At 47.7% G+C, this 19,816-nt stretch overlaps 1 protein-coding gene across 1 annotated transcript in view; it reads right to left on the minus strand.

The window, feature by feature from the left end:
* The window catches only part of LOC136621641 (flavin-containing monooxygenase 3-like), a 50,452-nt gene extending 47,573 nt beyond the window's left edge, over nucleotides 1-2,879 (minus strand). Inside the window, exon 1 of the mRNA XM_066597281.1 lies at nucleotides 2,751-2,879. The gene's annotated coding sequence lies outside the window, so the exon portion shown is untranslated. The remainder of the gene's footprint in view (nucleotides 1-2,750) is intronic.
* Between the last annotated feature and the right edge of the window lie 16,937 nt (nucleotides 2,880-19,816).

Consider the following 19,816-nt stretch of genomic DNA (forward strand, 5'->3'; position numbering starts at 1 on the left):
AACGGTCCTTCTTAGGCCATAGAAATCGCAGATCGCACCTATGTGCGATCTGCGATTTCTGTTCACTTCTCTATATGCGCTCAATGGGGCCGGCGGCAGCAGCGCCAACCCCATTAAGAACATATAGAAGACAAATCATTCTTCTCTGCCACAGCTGTAACAGCCGCTATTGTGGCTTAATAGTGGGACCTGGGAACTTGAGATGCAGCCCAGCATGTAGCCCCTCGCCTGCCCTATCCGTTGCTGTGTCGTTTCCATCCCTTTCTTGAATTGCCCCGATTTTCACAAATGAAAACCTTAGCGAGCATCGGCGATATACAAAAATGCTCGGGTCGCCCATTGACTTCAATGGGGTTCGTTACTCGAAACGAACCCTCGAGCATCGCGAAAATTTCGTCCCGAGTAACGAGCACCCGAGCATTTTGGTGCTCGCTCATCTCTAGTCATGATGTAATACTACACTCCATTGTGCAAGTAAATACAAGCCCTCGCAACTTGCTCCCTACCTCTCGTACGGCTTCCAACCCTGCTCTGCCCACTCACATGTCCTTGTGCACTTCTCTGAAGCAGCTCAGCCTCCATTCTATAAGGCATTAACATGTGAACAAAAGTTCAGCTTAGGACCCCTTATCATATACATACACAAATCCCTACTCTACATGGCTTCTGGCTGTAGACTAACCAGAACTTTCAGCTGCATCTCTGGGTTTCTTGAGCCCTTAAAGGACAAAACATTTTAGTGATTTTTAGCCATGTGCTGGTTCTATGCCCCTATTTTTTTCCTGGCCTGCTAAAATGATTATTGTTGTGCTTTTCTTTTTCTTGTCACATATGTGGCTATTTTTAACACCTTTTTTCATTTAAACTTTTTCCTATTTCTTTTTTTTAGAGGTGATGTGCACAAAAAGTATGAAAAATGATTTTTAAAATGTATAGTTCTTTATTTTAACTGAAATATAATTTTAAAAATAAACTATAGGAATGGGTTCACCATTTTTGTTTCTGCCGTTTTGATATAAAGTTAGTATCTCAGATTACAGGGTGACTATGGTAACGGATTAGGTTGACGTCGGAGGTGGGTAATTTTTCTTTTTTTAATATATTTTTTTATTTTGCAGGTTTTTTAATCATTTATTTTTGTAACTGTAAAAAAAATTGTTCCACGTGATGTCATGCATATAAAAAATGGGTTAAGTGGCAAATTGATGCAAGTGTAGTAACCATAAATGTTGTTGGGGTCTTAATGCAGCAACCGTGGGCCTAGTCGTTGTGGTTGTGTATATATGCCTTTAAAATGTTCATTGCATGTTTATTACTCCCTACATAATCTGCCTGACAACCTGCAGAGTTCCTAATTGGCTACCCATTCCCTGATTTCTATTGGCCTGATTAATACCCAGCAACAGCTTAGTGATTGGAGGACAGGGTAGTCAAAAGATAACAGGCTTGTTGTTGGTATATTGGTTGCTTAGCAGTGCCAGAGCCCGCATGGAAAGAGAATTTCAAGTGTGCGTAAGAGGCAGTTAGAGAGAGATCAGCGAAGAGAAAGGACAAGAGCAGACAGACACAAGACAAAGGTGGATTACAGTGCGGTGAGGAGAAGGTGTAGTAAGTAACAGGAAAAGATTGCGATGAAAAGATATAGAAAGGCAGCATAACCAAGAAGGATATAGAAAGATTGTATTAAGAAAAAAAGTTATAAAGACAAAGATTATATGCAGAAGGTTAGAGAATGAAGATTACAAGCAGAAGGATAGAGAAAGATAAATTGATAAATAGAGAAAGGGACAGAAGTAACAGGAGATCTACACATACAAACAGAGAAATGTAAATGTAAAGTAGAGACAACAGATGTGATACCTGCAATTACTCACCTCAGGATGAAATACAGAAGTAGAGCCTGTCTGTTACTAAGAAAGTGAAAGAGGTGTCCACTCTCAGAAAATAGTTTTAATGTTTTTTTGTTCAACCTGACTCCTGGAGTTTTCCTTCTCACCACTTTACCATCAGCACTGAAGCGTACTACACCACCCTCCAGGGGAAGGAACTGCATCCACCATTTTTATTACATTTTTTCATTTTTATTTAGTTTTGCCTGGAACAGGTTTATGCCTGTATATGGGCTGGCATCACGAACAATGAATATTATCAACCTACCCTGACAAACTGACAGGGTAGCCCTTAAAACGCCATACAAAGACTTTGATATATTTTCTTATTCTGTCAGCTGCTACATGTTTGTGAGGAGAGCAGCGCCACTGCTATCATTACCATCAACATCTCACATCCCAGTGCACACCATACCTGGGGACATCTGTCCCTGTCTCTTTACTCCGTAACCTCTTAGGCTACCTCCACACAGGCGAGCACAATATTGGTCCTAGACATTTGGCCCAATATCGCGCTCAGCAACCTGCATTTTACCGGCGGATGCAAGGCGATTTTGCATTCAAAAATAGTCTTGCATCCCTTACGGGAAATTCCGATCCTATTGCGATCCTGAATTTCACGCATAGTAGAGAATCGGAGGTGTTTCCCATCGATTTCAATGGGAAATAGAACATGCAGCAATTTTTTTCCTTCACCACAACGCAGTGAGAAAAATATCGCTCGTGTGTATGACTCTGTTCAAAAGAATAAAGTTCATATTCACGTGAGTTTTGTGCGTCTCACAATGCACTAAACTCGGACATGTGAAACCGGCCCTACTGCGAAATTATTTCTTCTCTGTGCATTTGTAAGTTACTCACCGGCTTGTTTTCCTGAGGTGCTTGACTTGGGTTAAACAGCTTTCAGGCGATCTCCAGGGCTTCTTCCTGATATGCAGTCAGATGACTATTACTCACAGAAGCTAGGGAGGCTGGGTCTTTAAAAACCTCTCCCCCTTCCTGAAGCTTCTGATAGCTTCTAGCTTAGCCTCTCTTCAGCCAAACAAGGCTGACCTATCACAGAGCAGGCTGGCAGACTAGGGGATTTCCCAGTATCTGGAGACGGGGAAAATAAATAAACTGTTTGAACTCGTTAAATTAAGAAAGTAAATAACCTACAACCAAAACTCTCTATCACCCCATACCTATCTCATACTCAGTATACCAGTTTGTAGTGTCCACCCAGTCAAGGACATTACATTAAAAGATCAGGGGCACTCACCCCAAGGCAAGGCATGTTTTGTGGCCCCCTCCTAAGATATATATAGATTGATAGACCTACAGACAGAAAGATAGAAAATCTGTCTAACAACTCCTATAACTTTGTTGGCTCATATATAGCAGCTCAGCTCTAGTAGACCTATAAATAATGCAACAAGGGGGCATTTTTTATTATGGGGCTAGTAGAGGGATGTTATTTTTATGTAGCCAATAAAGGGGGGCATTATTAGTTATGGGGCTGGTCATAAGTGTTCCGTCAGGGGTTGTGGTGGTGACCCGACCCTTGTGCTCAGAAGGCCCCTCCTCCGCCCTCCGCCATACACATGGGCACATTCAGTGCATTACCGGCTGGCCGTTCTGTCTGCAGCACCGCACCGATCACGGGGCAGACAGTGCGGCCAGCCTGAGAGGAAGCAGAGAAGAGCAGTGGGGGAGGAGGGAGGCAGCCACACAGGCCATTGAGGAATGATGATGTCATCATGTGCATCCCCTGCCTCCTGCTGGATGGCCTCTGCTGCGTCTGCCTGTCCTGCTGCTATCACATGGAGAGGTGGTCCGGCCCCGGGGTATGTGTATGTGTGTCTGTATATGTGTATATAGTGTGTGTGTGTGTATATATCTGTATATAGCTTTTGCACACAGGCCCCTGAGCCTTTAGGTACGTCCCTAGGGCTGATAAAGGGTCTTTATTTGTGGGGCCAGTAAAGAAGTAGTATTACTTATGTGCAGAATGATTAATCTAGGGGAGAGAAAATGTGGCATAATTAATTATGGCGGTAAAATAGGTGACCAGGTTAATTATGGGTGCAGAAAAGGGGCATTATTGCTTATAGAAGCAGAAAATAATAAAGGAGGTGTTATTACTAGAGATGAGCGAGCGTACTCGTCCGAGCTTGATACTCGTTCGAGTATTAGGTTGTTCGAGATGCTCGTTACTTGAGACGAGTACCACGTGGTGCTCGACTCCATTACATTTCCTTCCCTGAGAAATTTGCGTGCTTTTCTAGCCAATAGAAACACAGGGAAGGCATTACAACTTCCTTCTGTGACATTCAAGCCCTATCCCACCCCCCTGCAGTGAGTGGCTGGGGAGATCAGATGACACCTCAGTATTTAAATCTGCCCCGCCCGCGGCTCGCCACAGATGCATTCTGACAGAGATCAGGGAAAGTGCTGTCTTGCTGTAGCTGCTATAGGGAGAGTGTTAGGTGTTATATTCGTCTTCAAGAACCCCAACGGTCCTTCTTAGGGCCACATCTGACCGTGTGCAGTACTGTTGAGGCTGCTTTTGGCAGTGTTGCACAAATTTCTTTTTTTGTATATCGGGCGTGCAGACCATAGCGTCCTCAGTCTGCAGTCATTTTACAGAGTATAGGGGCAGTACTGGTGAGGCAGGGAAAGAGGTATACTGGCTATATAGGCAGTGGGCTTTTTCCCAAAAAGTGTAAAAATATACTATATTTGGCCTGCCTGTCACTGTCTTCAGTTTACTGCGTCTCTGCTGGGGGTAGTAGTCGCTGATTAATACCCAGCCTTGCGCATAATTGTTTCCTGGCTCTGCTGTGCGTTCCGTACGTGGAGTCAGCCTCTAACCACAATCCAATAAGCGGCACATTTAATTACAGCGTTCTGTTTCTTCTCTACTCGTAATACACCATGCTGAGGGGTAGGGGTAGGCCTAGAGGACGTGGACGGGGGTGAGGACGCGGAGGCCCAAGTCATGGTGTGGGCACAGGCCGAGCTCCTGATCCAGGTGTATCGCAGCCGACTGCTGCGGGATTAGGAGAGAGGCAAGTTTCTGGGGTCCCCAGATTCATCTCACAATTAATGGATCCACGCGGTAGACCTTTATTAGAAACTGAGCAGTGTGAGCAGGTCCTGTTGTGGATGGCAGAAAGTGCATCCAGCAATCTATCGACCACCCAGTCTTCGACGCCGTCCACAGCTGCAACTCTGAATCCTCTGGCTGCTGCTCCTCCTTCCTCCCAGCCTCCTCACTCCATGAAAATGACACATTCTGAGGAGCAGGCAGACTCCCAGGAACTGTTTTCGGGCCCCTGCCCAGATTGGGCAGCAATGGTTCCTCTCCCACCGGCTCCCACCGGAGCTACTATTACTGAAATGGAACTAAGACTGCGCTCCCCCTATACTGCTTCTTCGGAATTGTTACTGGGGCCTGTCTTGACTGCTACTATTACTGAAATGGAACTAATACTGTGCTCCCCCTATACTGGTGTGGAAATGGAGGCTTCCCAAAGACATGATGGTGGCGAGGCCATTTCCCACCAACGCGGTTACTGTTAAGGTGCATATAACCACGGACACGTGGAGAGGACACGTAGTGCCTCAAAAACATCCCCCTCCTCCTCCAACAATGAAAACATTCTTGGCAAATACCTTTGCATTGGTCCGTCTGGTGGCAGTCCAAGAATTTCACCTTTACCGACACAACAAGAGAGCCCCCCCACCATGCCCCCGCCACAGCCCACTTAATCCTGGCCACATTCCGAAAACCAACGAAATAAAACCGCGATACTAGGTCCGCAGTCGCTACCACATTCCCACCAACGTGGTTACTGTTAAGGTACATATTACCAGTCTGACTGGGGCATGCACTGTGGGCCGAAGCCCACCTGTATTGTATCTGACGTTAGCTCTGCTGAGCAAGGCACTGCAATGGGAAACATTTATGTACCGCCGGTGGGTTCCAGGGAGCCACCCATGCTTTGGGTCCACAAGGACTTCACATTAGGGATTTGTACCTGCCTGTGTCTATGTATTAAAAATAGAGATGAGCGAACGTACTCGTCCAAGCTTGATACTCGTTTGAGTATTAGCGTGTTCGAGATGCTCGTTACTCGAGACGAGTACCACGCGATGTTCAAGTTACTTTCACTTTCATCTCTGAGACGTTAGCGCACTTTTCTGGCCAATAGAAAGACAGGGAAGGCATTACAACTTCCCCCTGCGACGTTCAAGCCCTATACCACCCCCCTGCAGTGAGTGGCTGGCGAGATCAGGTGTCACCCGAGTATTTAAATCGGCCTCTCCCGCGGCTCGCCACAGATGCATTCTGACAGAGATCAGGGACAGTGCTGCTGGTGCCGGAGCTGCTATAGGGAGAGCGTTAGGAGTTATTTTAGGCTTTAAGAACCCCAACGGTCCTTCTTAGGGCCACATCTAACTGTGTGCAGTAGTGTGGAGGCTGCTTTTTGCAGTGTTGCACATTTTTTTTTTTTGTATTTCGGCCGTGCAGAGCATTGCGTCCTGCAGTAATTTTACATTGTCCAGGGCCAGTAGTGGTGAGGCAGGGACAGAAGGCATATTTAGTGTATATCGGCAGTGGGCCTTTCCAAAAACATTTGGGAAAAAAAATCTATTTGGGCTGCCTGTGACCGTCCTCAGTGTACTGGGTCTCTGCTGGGGGTAGTTGTCCTAATTCATACGCAGCCAGCTAAGTGTTACAGCAGGCTTGCGCAAAATTCTTTCCTGCCTCTGTGTTGCCTCTTACATCACCGCTGTATTCCTGTCCACAAGTGTACTGGGTCTCTGCTAGGGGTAGTTGTCCTAATTCATACGCAGCCAGCTAAGTGTTACAGCAGGCTTGCGCAAAATTCTTTCCTGCCTCTGTGTTGCCTCTTACATCACATCACCGCTGTATTCCTGTCCACAAGTGTACTGGGTCTCTGCTGGGGGTAGTTGTCCTAATTCATACGCAGCCAGCTAAGTGTTACAGCAGGCTTGCACAAAATTCTTTCCTGCCTCTGTGTTGCCTCTTACATCACCGCTGTATTCCTGTCCACAAGTGTACTGGGTCTCTGCTGGGGGTAGTTGTCCTAATTCATACGCAGCCAGCTAAGTGTTACAGCAGGCTTGCGCAAAATTCTTTCCTGCCTCTGTGTTGCTTCTTACATCACCGCTGTATTCCTGTCCACAAGTGTACTGGGTCTCTGCTGGGGGTAGTTGTCCTAATTCATACGCAGCCAGCTAAGTGTTACAGCAGGCTTGCGCAAAATTCTTTCCTGCCTCTGTGTTGCCTCTTACATCACCGCTGTATTCCTGTCCACAAGTGTACTGGGTCTCTGCTGGGGGTAGTTGTCCTAATTCATACGCAGCCAGCTAAGTGTTACAGCAGGCTTGCGCAAAATTCTTTCCTGCCTCTGTGTTGCCTCTTACATCACCGCTGTATTCCTGTCCACAAGTGTACTGGGTCTCTGCTGGGGGTAGTTGTCCTAATTCATACGCAGCCAGCTAAGTGTTACAGCAGGCTTGCGCAAAATTCTTTCCTGCCTCTGTGTTGCCTCTTACATCACCGCTGTATTCCTGTCCACAAGTGTACTGGGTCTCTGCTGGGGGTAGTTGTCCTAATTCATACGCAGCCAGCTAAGTGTTACAGCAGGCTTGCGCAAAATTCTTTCCTGCCTCTGTGTTGCTTCTTACATCACCGCTGTATTCCTGTCCACAAGTGTACTGGGTCTCTGCTGGGGGTAGTTGTCCTAATTCATACGCAGCTAGCTAAGTGTTACAGCAGGCTTGCGCAAAATTCTTTCCTGCCTCTGCTGTGCGTTCCGTAAGCGAAGTCAGCCTCCAACCACAGGCCAATAAACGGTACATTTAATTACAGCGTTCTGCTTCTGCACTACTGGTAATACACCATGCTGAGGGGTAGGGGTAGGCCTAGAGGACGTGGACGCGGGCGAGGACGCGGAGGCCCAAGTTAGGGTGTGGGCACAGGCTGAGCTCCTGATCCAGGTGTATCGCAGCCGACTGCTGCGGGATTAGGAGAGAGGCACGTTTCTGGCGTCCCCACATTCATCTCACAATTAATGGGTCCATGCGGTAGACCTTTATTAGAAAATGAGCAGTGTGAGCAGGTCCTGTCGTGGATGGCAGAAAGTGCATCCAGCAATCTATCGACCACCCAGAATTCTGCGCCGTCCACTGCTGCAACTCTGAATCCTCTGGCTGCTGCTCCTCCTTCCTCCCAGCCTCCTCACTCCATTACAATGACACATTCTGAGGAGCAGGCAGACTCCCAGGAACTGTTCCCGGGCCCCTACCCGGAATGGCCAGCAATGGTTCCTCTCCCACCGGAGGAGTTTGTCGTGACCGATGCCCAACCTTTGGAAAGTTCCCGGGGTCCGGGGCATGAGGCTGGGGACTTCCGGCAACTGTCTCAAGAGCTTTCAGAGGGTGAGGAGGACGATGACGATGAGACACAGTTGTCTATCAGTGAGTAGTAGTAATTGGAGTAAGTCGGAGGGAGGAGCGCACATAGGATTCGGAGGAAGAGCAGCAGGACGATGAGGTGACTGACTCCACCTGGTTTGCTACGCCTACTGAGGGCAGGTCTTCAGAGGGGGAGGCAAGTGCAGCAGCAGGGCAGGTTGGAAGAGCCAGTGCGGTGGCCAGGGGTAGAGGCAGGGCCAGACCGAATAATCCACCAACTGTTTCCCAAAGCGCCCCCTCGCGCCATGCCACCCTGCAGAGGCCGAGGTGCTCAAAGGTCTGGCAGTTTTTCACTGAGAGTGCAGACGACCGACGAACAGTGGTGTGCAACCTTTGTCGTGCCAAGATCAGCCGGGGAGCCACCACCAGCATGCGCAGACATATGATGGCCAAGCACCCCACAAGGTGGGACGAAGGCCGTTCACCGCCTCCGGTTTGCACCGCTGCCTCTCCCCCTGTGCCCCAACCTGCCACTGAGATCCAACCCCCCTCTCAGGACACAGGCACTACCGTCTCCTGGCCTGCACCCACACCCTCACCTCCGCTGTGCTCGGCCCCATCCACCAATGTCTCTCAGCGCACGGTCCAGCCGTCGCTAGCGCAAGTGTTGGAGCGCAAGTGCAAGTACGCCGCCACGCACCCGCACGCTCAAGCGTTAAACGTGCACATAGCCAAATTTATCAGCCTGGAGATGCTGCCATATAGGGTTGTGGAAACGGAGGCTTTCAAAGGTATGATGTGCCATCCCAGCCCTGCACGACCACGTCTCCCGCAACAATGTACGCGCCCTCACCAACTCAGTTACTGCCAAGGTCCACTTAACAACGGACACGTGGACAAGCACAGGTGGGCAGGGCCACTATATCTCCCTGACGGCACATTGGGTGAATTTAGTGGAGGCTGGGACAGAGTCAGAGCCTGGGACCGCTCACGTCCTACCCACCCCCAGAATTGCGGGCCCCAGCTCGGTGGTGGTATCTGCGGCGGTGTATGCTTCCTCCACTAAACCACCCTCCTCCTCCTACGCAACCTCTGTCTCGCAATCAAGATGTGTCAGCAGCAGCACGTCGCCAGCAGTCGGTGTCGCGCGGCATGGCAGCACAGCGGTGGGCAAGCGTCAGCAGGCCGTGCTGAAACTACTCAGCTTAGGAGAGAAGAGGCACACGGCCCACGAACTGCTGCAGGGTCTGACAGAGCAGACCGACCGCTGGCTTGCGCCGCTGAGCCTCCAACCGGGCATGGTCGTGTGTGACAACGGCCGTAACCTGGTGGCGGCTCTGCAGCTCGGCAGCCTCACGCACGTGCCATGCCTGGCCAACGTCTTTAATTTGGTGGTTCAGCGCTTTCTGAAAAGCTACCCACGCTTGTCAGACCTGCTCGGAAAGGTGCGCCGGCTCTACGCACATTTCCGCAAGTCCCACAAGGACGCTGCCACCCTGCAACATCGGTTTCATCTGCCAGTGCACCGACTGCTGTGCGACGTGCCCACACGGTGGAACTCTACGCTCCACATGTTGGCCTGGCTCTATGAGCATCGTAGAGCTATAGTGGAATACCAACTCCAACATGGGCGGCGCAGTGGGAGTCAGCCTCCTCAATTCTTTACAGAAGAGTGGGCCTGGTTGGCAGACATCTGCCAGGTCCTTGGAAACTTTGAGGAGTCTACCTAGATGGTGAGCGGCGATGCTGCTATCATTAGCATCACCATTCCTCTGCTATGCCAAAGCATAAAGGCAGACGCTTTGCGCTCGGAAACAGAGGCGGGGTAAGACAGTATGTCGTTGGATAGTCAGAGCACCCTCCTGTCTATATCTCAGCGCGTTGAGGAGGAGGAGCATGAGCAGGATGAGGAGGAGGGGGAAGAGACAGCTTGGCCCAATGCTGAGGGTACCCATGCTGCTTGCCTGTCATCCTTTCAGCGTGTATGGCCTGAGGAGGAGGAGGATCCTGAAAGTGATCTTCCTATTGCGGACAGCCATGTGTTGCGTACAGGTAGCCTGTCATACATGGCTGACTTCATGTTAGGATGCCTTTCTCGTGACCCTCGCGTTACACGCATTCTGGCCACTATGGATTACTGGGTGTACACACTGCTCGACCCACGGTATAAGGAGAACCTTTCCACTCTCATAACCGAAGAGGAAAGGGGTTCGAGAGTGATGCTATACCACAGGACCCTGGCGGACAAGCTGATGGTAAAATTCCCATCCGACAGCGCTAGTGGCCGAAGGCGCAGTTCCGAGGGCCAGGTAGCAGGGGAGGCGCAGAGATCAGGCAGCATGTACAGCACAGGCAGGGGAACACTCTCTAAGAACTTTGACAGCTTTCTGGCTCCCCAGCAAGACTGTATCACTGCTCCCCAGTCAAGGCTGAGTCGGCGGGAGCACTGTAAAAGGATGGTGAGGGAGTACGTAGCCGATCGCACGACCGTCCTCTGTGACGCCTCTGCCCCTACAACTACTGGGAGTCGAAGCTGGACACGTTGCCTGAACTTGCGCTGTATGCCCTGGAGGTGCTTGCTTGTCCTGCGGATAGCGTCTTGTCAGAGAGGGTGTTTAGTGCGGCTGGGGGAATCATCACGGATAAGCGTACCCGCCTGTCAACCGACAGTGCCGACAGGCTTACACTCATCAAGATGAACAAAGCCTGGATTTCCCCAGACTTCTCTTCTCCACCAGCGGACAGCAGCGATACCTAAACAATACGTAGGCTGCACTCGCGGATGGAAGCATTGTTCTCTATCACCATCAAAAACGTGAACCTTTTAGCTTCATCAATCTGTGTATAATATTCATCCTCCTCCTCCTGCTCCTCCTCCTGAAACCTGACGTAATCATGCCGAACGGGCAATTTTTCTTAGGCCCACAAGGCTCAGTCATATAATTTTTGTAAACAATTTTTATACGTTTCAATGCTCATTAAAGCGTTGAAACTTTCACCTCAACCAATTTTTATTTTAACTGGGCTGCCTCCAGGCCTAGTTACAAATTAAGCCACATTAACCAAAGCAATTAATGGGTTTCACCTGCCCTCTTGGTTGGGCATGGGCAATTTTTCTGACGTACATTAGTACTGTTGGTACACCAATTTTTTGGGGCCCTCGCCTACAGTGTAATCCAATTAATTTTTTGCCCACCTGCATTAAAGCTGACGTTACATCAGCTGTGCTGGGCACTGCAATGGGATATATTTATGTACCGCCGGTGGGTTCCAGGGAGCCACCCATGCTGTGAGTCCACAGGGAGTGGTAACTGCATGTGTCCACTTCTAAAGAACCCCGGTCAGGTTGGGGCATGCAGTGTGGGCCGAAGCCCACCTGCATTTAATCTGACGTTAGCTCTGCTGTCCAGGGCACTGCAATGGGATACATTTATGTACAGCTGGTGGGTTCCAGGGAGCCACCCATGCTGTGGGTGCACACGGAATTCCCATTGCGGAGTTGTACCTGCCTGTGACTATTTATAAAAAAACGCGGTCTGACTGGGGCATGCAGACACCTTGACAGAATGAATAGTGTGTGGCACATAGGTTCCCCATTGCTATGCCCACGTGTGCAGCTCCGGATGGCGGTGGCACAGGATTATATTTCTCATTGCTTCTGTACAGCATTGTGGGCTATCGCCCCGCCCCTTTTAAAGAGGGTCGCTGCCTAGCCGTGCCAACCCTCTGCAGTGTGTGCCTGCAGTTCCTCCTCATGGCAGACGCACTTATAAATAGACATGAGGGTGGTGTGGCATGAGTGCAGCTGAAGGCTGCACAGGGACACTTTGGTGTGCGCTGTGGACACTGGGTCGTGCGGGGAGGGGGGGGGGGGGTTGGGCAGCATGTAACCCAGGAGAATTGGCAGCGGAGTGTCATGCAGGCAGTGATTGTGCTTTGTTGGAGGTAGTGTGGTGCTTAGCTAAGGTATGCATTGCTAATGAGGGCTTTTCAGAAGTAAAAGTTGTTGGGAGGGGGGGGGGCACTCTTGCCGCTATTGTGGCTTAATAGTGGGACCTGGGAACTTGAGATGCAGCCCAACATGTAGCCCCTCGCCTGCCCTATCCGTTGCTGTGTCGTTCCCATCACTTTCTTGAATTGCCCAGATTTTCACAAATGAAAACCTTAGCGAGCATCGGCGATATACAAAAATGCTCGGGTCGCCCATTGACTACAATGGGGTTCGTTACTCGAAACGAACCCTTGAGCATCGCGATAATTTCGTCCCAAGTAACGAGCACCCGAGCATTTTTGGGCTCGCTCATCTCTAATTAAAAACCCTGGTCAGACTGGGGCATGCAGTGTGGGCCAAAGCCCACCTGCATTTAATCTGACGTTACCTCAGCTGTGCTGGGCAATGCAATGGGATTTATTTATGTAACGCTGGTGGCTTCCTGGGACCCACCCATGCTGTCGGTCCACACGGAGTTGTACCTGCCTGTGTCTACTTATAAAGAACCCCAGTCAGACTGGGGCATGCAGTGTGGGCCAAAGCCCAGCTGTATTTAATCTGAAGTTAGCTCTACTATCCGGGGCACTGCATTGGGACAAACTACAGGATCAATACAGCGCTAATGAGACGTGCACAGCTACGCTAGCATAGGAGTCCGCTGTAGGCACGCGATTGCTGAGGGCTTGTGCAGAGGCCTATGTCCTGGGTGCCGTGAAAGTCCGCTTCCAGCCTAGGATTGCTGAATCTGTGGGCCGAGGCCTATGCCGTGGGCGCGGTGCAAGTCTGCCATGTTTGGGTGCTCAGATCAATTATTGGTTCATGTCTTGGGTTTCCTAGGACCCACCTATGCTGTTGGTGCAAACTTAGTTCCCATTGCGGTGTTTGACCTGTCTGGCACATAGGTACTGACTGACTTGGGTAGGGGGCAGAGCGCTGACGGCTTTCCCCTTGCAGTGTGGATTGAGCTATGCGACACCTTGACAGAATGAATACTGTGTGGCACATTCCCCATTGCTATGCCCACGTTTGCAGCTCCTGACGAAGGTGGCATCGGATTGGAGTTCTCATTGCTTCTGTACAGCATTGTGGGCTATCGCCCTTCCCCTTTTAAAGAGGGTCGCTGCCTGGCCCTGCCAACCCTCTGCAGTGTGTGCCTCCGGTTCCTCCTCATGGCAGACGCACTTATAAATAGACATGAGGTTGGTGTGGCATGAGGGCAGCTGAAGGCTGCGCAGGGACACTTTGGTGTGCACTGTGGACACTGGGTCGTGCGGGGGGGGGGGGGGGGTTGGGCAGCATGTAACGCAGGAGAAGTGGCAGAGGAGTGTCATGCAGGCAGTGATTGTGCTTTGTTGGAGGTAGTGTAGTGCTTAGCTAAGGTATGTCTTGCTAATGAGGGTTTTTCAGAAGTAAAAATTGTTGGGAGGGGGGGGGCCCACTCTTGCCGCTATTGTGGCTGAATAGTGGGACCTGGGAACTTGAGATGCAGCCCAACATGTAGCCCCTCGCCTGCCCTATCCGTTTCTGTGTCGTTCCCATCACTTTCTTGAATTTCCCAGATTTTCACAAATGAAAACCTTAGCGAGCATCGGCGATATACAAAAATGCTCGAGTCGCCCATTGACTTCAATGGGGTTCGTTACTCGAATCGAACCCTCGAGCATCGCGGAAAGTTCGACTCGAGTAACAAGCACCCGAGCATTTTGGTGCTCGCTCATCTCTAGTTATTACTCATCACAATCAAATGGGGCACTTTTATTGTGTGGATAGCAATGAAAGCAGCATTTCCTGTAAGGGGCCTAATCACTATCTGGGGCAACAGAGTGATGGAAAAGTGAGGAACCAAAGATGTCTGTGTTAAATTCTGCAGAGACACACTGTAACCAGGAGAAGTTACTATGGTGGTTTGGGCCGAGAACCACAGTTGGACTGTTGACTATTGAAACCCTGAAGTATGGGATATTTAAGTTAATTACTAAGAGCTGTGCTGAAGCAAGCTGATGTTGCTTTGATCATATAAATACAGGAGAAATTGCATTTTAAGCTGCTGGTGTCTACCTGTGATGTGAGCGAATGACCCAAGTGTCATATATATATATATATATATATATATATATATATATATATATATATAAAACGGAAAACCCATCTAAGGAGTATACAGTGACAGGATCTGTTCCACAGGACTGGTGCATAGGGAATGTAGTGCCAATATTTTAAAAAGGGGCACACAAGAAGCCTGGGAACTATAGGCCAGAAGTTTAACCTGTATAGCGGGTAAAATATTTGAATGTTTTCTAAGAGATGCCATTCCGGAATATCTTTGTGAAATTAACCTTATAACATAGCATCAGCATGGGTTTATGAGAGATCCGTCCTCATGTGAGAAGAGAGTAAAATCTTTAGATGTTCCCAAAAAAAGTCATGTCGCTTCATGATTTAGCTGCATTAACTGCAAGCATGATTAGGGAATATGCTCCGCAAGGTGAGAAAATAGCAGATTCATTAATTTCCAATAGTCTTGTCTCCTCACCTATTTGAGCTGTCGTCATACCGTTGGGAGTGGCAGTCAGCAAAAGGTTTCTAATGTGGAAACTATTTCCTGAGTTATTGACTCAGCAGTTTTACTAGTGAAATTCATGAATTTAGTAAACCTCTTGTTGTTGTTAGCCACTTAGTTGTTCACAACCCTCGGCGACCCATAGGTGAGCTCTCTCTGTTTTTCAGTTTTGCACAGCTTCTTTCAGTTGTGTGATATCTATGCCAGTATCAACTTTGACAGTATCAAGCCATCGAGTTCCTTGGCGGCTATGTTTTCTTTTTCCACTGATCTGTCCAAGCATTATAGATTTTTCCAGTGACTCTCCTCGAATTACATGGCCAAAATACGTGAGTCTGAGACTGGTCATCTTGCTCCCTGGTGATAGTTGCAAGAGTTGAAGTCTTGGGAAGACAGAGCCTTTTAGTGAATAGGATAAAGTGTGCCTCATCCTACGAGGATCCTGTGACGTGGATTTGTGCTGTAGTACTAGTAGATTCAATCAACTCAACAGACCTTGCTAGTAAATCATGCTGACGCTGTTCATTTGCTTGTTTTTCACTATTTGACTTAAAAAACGTAGTTATAATTTGATGACCAACTAATTCTTTCACCAACTTTTCATCTTGAATTTTTCATTTCAAGAAACCTGATTTACGCTTGCAGTTTGAACTCGACATTTCGGCTTCACCAAATCTGAAAGTAACATCATTATTTACTATTAATAAAAATAGTTCTCTAAATTTATTAACCATTTCAAAAATACTTTGTTATACTGTTATAGTCAGACTAAGCAACAGGATAGTCCGCCTACACACGGGCGAGCGTGATATCAGACCAAGAAACTCAGCCTGATATTGCAGTCGCCAACGTGCGTTTTCACGTCCATGCAAGGCGTTTTTCTGGCAAAACCACTTCCCATGACTTCACTTTCTGTGAAGTAGCAATCCTACGGCCTAGCTTTCAAGCGCGATAGAGGATCTGCAAGTTTTCCCCATTGTTTTAAATGGAAACCTTGCATTGCCCAGTGTGTGATTGAAAACAATGGGCAAGGTGTTCCAAGGAACGCAAAAAGATAGGGCATAATGCAATTTTTTCCCCTCACCATGATGTTTAATGGAAATTCAAAAACTAATATGATGGATTAGAAAAGAAGGGATAATCACGTGACTGTCTCGAGATGTTAGGGCTCCCACCCACCGGCGATATTTTCTCCACTACGATGCAATTCTAAAGTTAAAGTCTCGCATCACAGTGCTAGCCCCATTGAAAAGAGATAGAGAATGCCGGGGACTTCTGCCACAGCTGTCACAGCTGCCGATCCCATTAAAATCAATGGTTCAGCCAAGCCCCGCAGAATGATTATCGGGGAAGGTCTTGAAATATAAGCCCTTTCCCCGATAATCATCAATAAGTGTGCAACAAAATTTTTAAAAATCATACTCGCCTCTCCTGCACTCAGCCGCGTCCTCCTGCTGGCTCCCCGGCACTGCTATGAAGCTCTTTCAGCAGTCGGGATTTAAAAATCCCCGCCTCCTGAAAGAGCTGTGCAGATTGGCTGAGGGCTCAGCCAATAGCAGCTACTGCTTAGCTATTGGCTGAGCGCTCAGCCAATCACACACAGCCCTTAGCTATTCATTCATGAATAGCTATATCTTAGCAGTGCCGATCCCATTGAAAGAAATAGAATAGAATGCCACAGACTTCTGCCACAGCTGTGGCAGAGGATTCCTTCATCCCCGTGGGGATGAAGGAAACTACTGCCACAGCTGTCACAGCTGTGGCAGAAGTCCGCGGCATTCTATTCTATTGCTTTCAATAGGGCTAGCGCTGCTGTGGCTAGCCCCATTGAAAGCTCTTGCGATATGCCGGTTCTATACCGGCCTCTTTCTTGCGCTGTGATGCGAGATTTTTCTCGTGCTCTCGCAACGCTAGAAAGAAAATATCGCCAGTGGGTGGGAGCCCTTAGAGTGATGCTGGATGCAGCAGAAAGTGTTCACAGATACCCAATAAGATTTATCCCCACCTGTAGGTTAAAAAAATCCCTGAAAATGTCCACTCATTGAAAGGTTTTCCCAAGTTCAAAGATTACTAATGTAGTAAGCTTAGAAAATAGTTGTCTATGAACAACTTATTTTGTAATAATGCAGTTCTACAAAAGAAACAGTTTAAAAATGTAATAAAATTTACAGATTTTAAAATTTTAATTTTTGCTTGCCTGGCCCAGGTTCAGGTCCCTTGCTTGGTAAGTCTAGTGGGTGCTGTCCCACTCTTTGATATTTGGCTTACTTCTTTGGGCCTGTGACAGTGGGACCAACTTCATTACCATCCGGGACTTGAGAAAGTCATGCCACCAATTAGCATCTAATTCAAGGTTAAGATAGCTCTTAGAAAAATGTATTGGTTTTGTGTCTGTTATTGATTAACCCCTAAAAGGCTTTAGACACTTTTAAAACATGGAAAAAAACAATGTTTTCATATTTTTTTGCATATGCTATAGCTTACCTTTAGGGTAAGCACTAAAGTTGCATTTACTTTTAGGCTGCAATCTTCACCCTTTAACTCTTTCTCAGACATATTAATATTTAATTGTCTGTTGGCTGTGCTGAAATTTTGCAAGTATTTGTATGCAGGAACAATAGATTTTTATTACTTACATAGGGGTTTTATGGTTACAGTTGTGCACTGGTATAACAACTTAGTTTTCTTGGACAAAAAAACATTTTAAATAGGCTTAAAGTGAGCAAAACTTGAATACTCACCTATTCCCATGGCTACCTGTCCAGCACTACAGCCCCAGTGCCCACCACACAGAACCTGGAAGAAGAGTGGGCGGTCACGTGCTGTAAATTGTGTACGTGACTGCTCAGCCACTCACGGGCTTTAGTGGCCATAGAATAATCCCCACTAAACTCTGCAAGTGGCCGATTTGTAATGACATGCATGTGACCTCTCGCTGCTTCTTCTGGATTCTGTGTACCTGGCACTGAGGCTGCGGGGATGGCACTGGATAGGGAGCTGCAGGAATAGGCAAGTATTCACATTTTACTCATTTTAAGCCCTTTTAAGATGTTTTAAACTTATTTTATGCCTGAAAAACTCCTTAAATGATTGCACTCATGTTTGCTTGGAATTGTTATACCTAAATGATGGCTACTATATAGATAATAAATGCAAGGCATTGGTTCAATGTTGGCCAATGTTAGTCAGCAACCAATGCCTTGCATTTATTATCTATCATTCACATGCAGCGTGGCATTAAGACTCAAAGGGGAGCCCAGGGTGGTAGTACCAATGTGGTTCACTGATGGAAATGCAGAGCAACCCGCCGAATTATCATGGCGTCATTAATAGGTTGCTGGTCTGCATGGTGAACTACATATATCAGAATGGTCTGGCACCCTGTATCCACCCCCCTCATTATCAAGAGGCAGTGTGAGTGGTTGTCTTATCGGCACCCCCCTCATTATCAAGAGGCAGTGTGAGTGGTTGTCTTATCGGTCTCCTGCACAGGTGTTATTGGCTCCTCCATTTGGTAGTCAGCTACCTGCATGGTGAGAGGAGGATGCATCTATATGCACTCCTCAGTCAGTAAGTAACGGCCATTTTCTGTGATTGTTTTTAATTTTTTATTTCCCTTTCTGTGATGCATTCACACTGAACAATTATCACTCCATTCCATTCGTTTGAACGAATTTTAAGCAGTAATCACCCTGCGTAAATGTCCTATTAGTTTACACCTTCCTCAACTGTTAGGGTTTCCTCAGCCCCTCTTAGTATCGATGCTGATTGTTAACAGTTGCAAGGATCTAGCACAGTGGTCATAAACTGTGTATTCCCTGTGATGATCCTATTTCTCCAATGCCATGCACTAATTAATGGTCCAGCGGCACTTATTTCTAGGCACATCATTGGTCTTCCTTTGTGTGTTCAAAGCCATCAAGAAAAAGGCTCTTGCATAAATTACCTCTTTGCAAGATGAAGATTGAGGTTTTTGGTTTTTTTTGCAATCAGAAACTGCAGTCTACACAAGTTTAAAGCACAAGTTGCTAAAAAAAATGCCTCTATCATTTTATTTTAAATATCACAACTTGATATAATTTTTGATCCATTTTAAAACAGCTAATTTTTTCCTGCATACTATAAAATATAAAAAAATTGCTTGGAAATCGCTTGTACACTACTAAGTGGTTTGTTGCTCTACTTATAAGGGCTAGGTAATAAAGTGTAAGGAAAAATACAAAAAAACAGGGTGGGTGGGGAAGAATGTCATAGTTACTTAGGGATAGAGAGTTGGTCTAGCTTAGTATGGTACCTTATAGGCTAAGTGTTTTACAAAAATCAGGAACATTAAAGGGAATCTCACCCCCTTTATGCTCTCCTGTCTGAGAGTGGCATGAAGTAGTGATCAGCATACTGATTGTTGTAATATGTGATTGATGTATCTGAAAGAGGGTAGCAGTGCCCAGATCCCACTTACAACTTCTGTCAGAGCTGGCAGCCTATAGCTGAAGTGTTAATCCCCATCCCCCTACTGGTTCGACATGTGGCTTGGAGAGGGGGACGTGGAGTGGGACCAGGTGCAGGACGTGCTATAGTGATGCAGGCGATGACATAACTAGCATGTCACCACTCAGAACCACACCTCTTCCATAGGAATACATTGAGGGCTAAGCCCACCCCCAGCAGGAAGGTCCTCAAGCCATATAGAGGCCTGCAGAGGGACTATACTGAGATCCCAAAGGGTCCTTAAGATCCAGGGACTGAAGAAGCAAAGTATAATGCAGTCTCTAGATCCTTGGAGGGAAGCGCCCCACAGCTCATGGGAGAAGAGGAAGTATCTTTGGCACTGGGGCCAAAGAGATGCCTGCGAGTGGTGAAAGGTGCATCAACTGAGCACGAGTGTACTACGATCCCCAGGACTACATAATATTAATTCCATCGCCAAGGTCGGGGATCATGCACTCG

The sequence above is a fragment of the Eleutherodactylus coqui genome, chromosome 3 (assembly GCF_035609145.1).
Source record: "Eleutherodactylus coqui strain aEleCoq1 chromosome 3, aEleCoq1.hap1, whole genome shotgun sequence".
NCBI classification, from domain to species: Eukaryota; Metazoa; Chordata; class Amphibia; order Anura; family Eleutherodactylidae; genus Eleutherodactylus; species Eleutherodactylus coqui.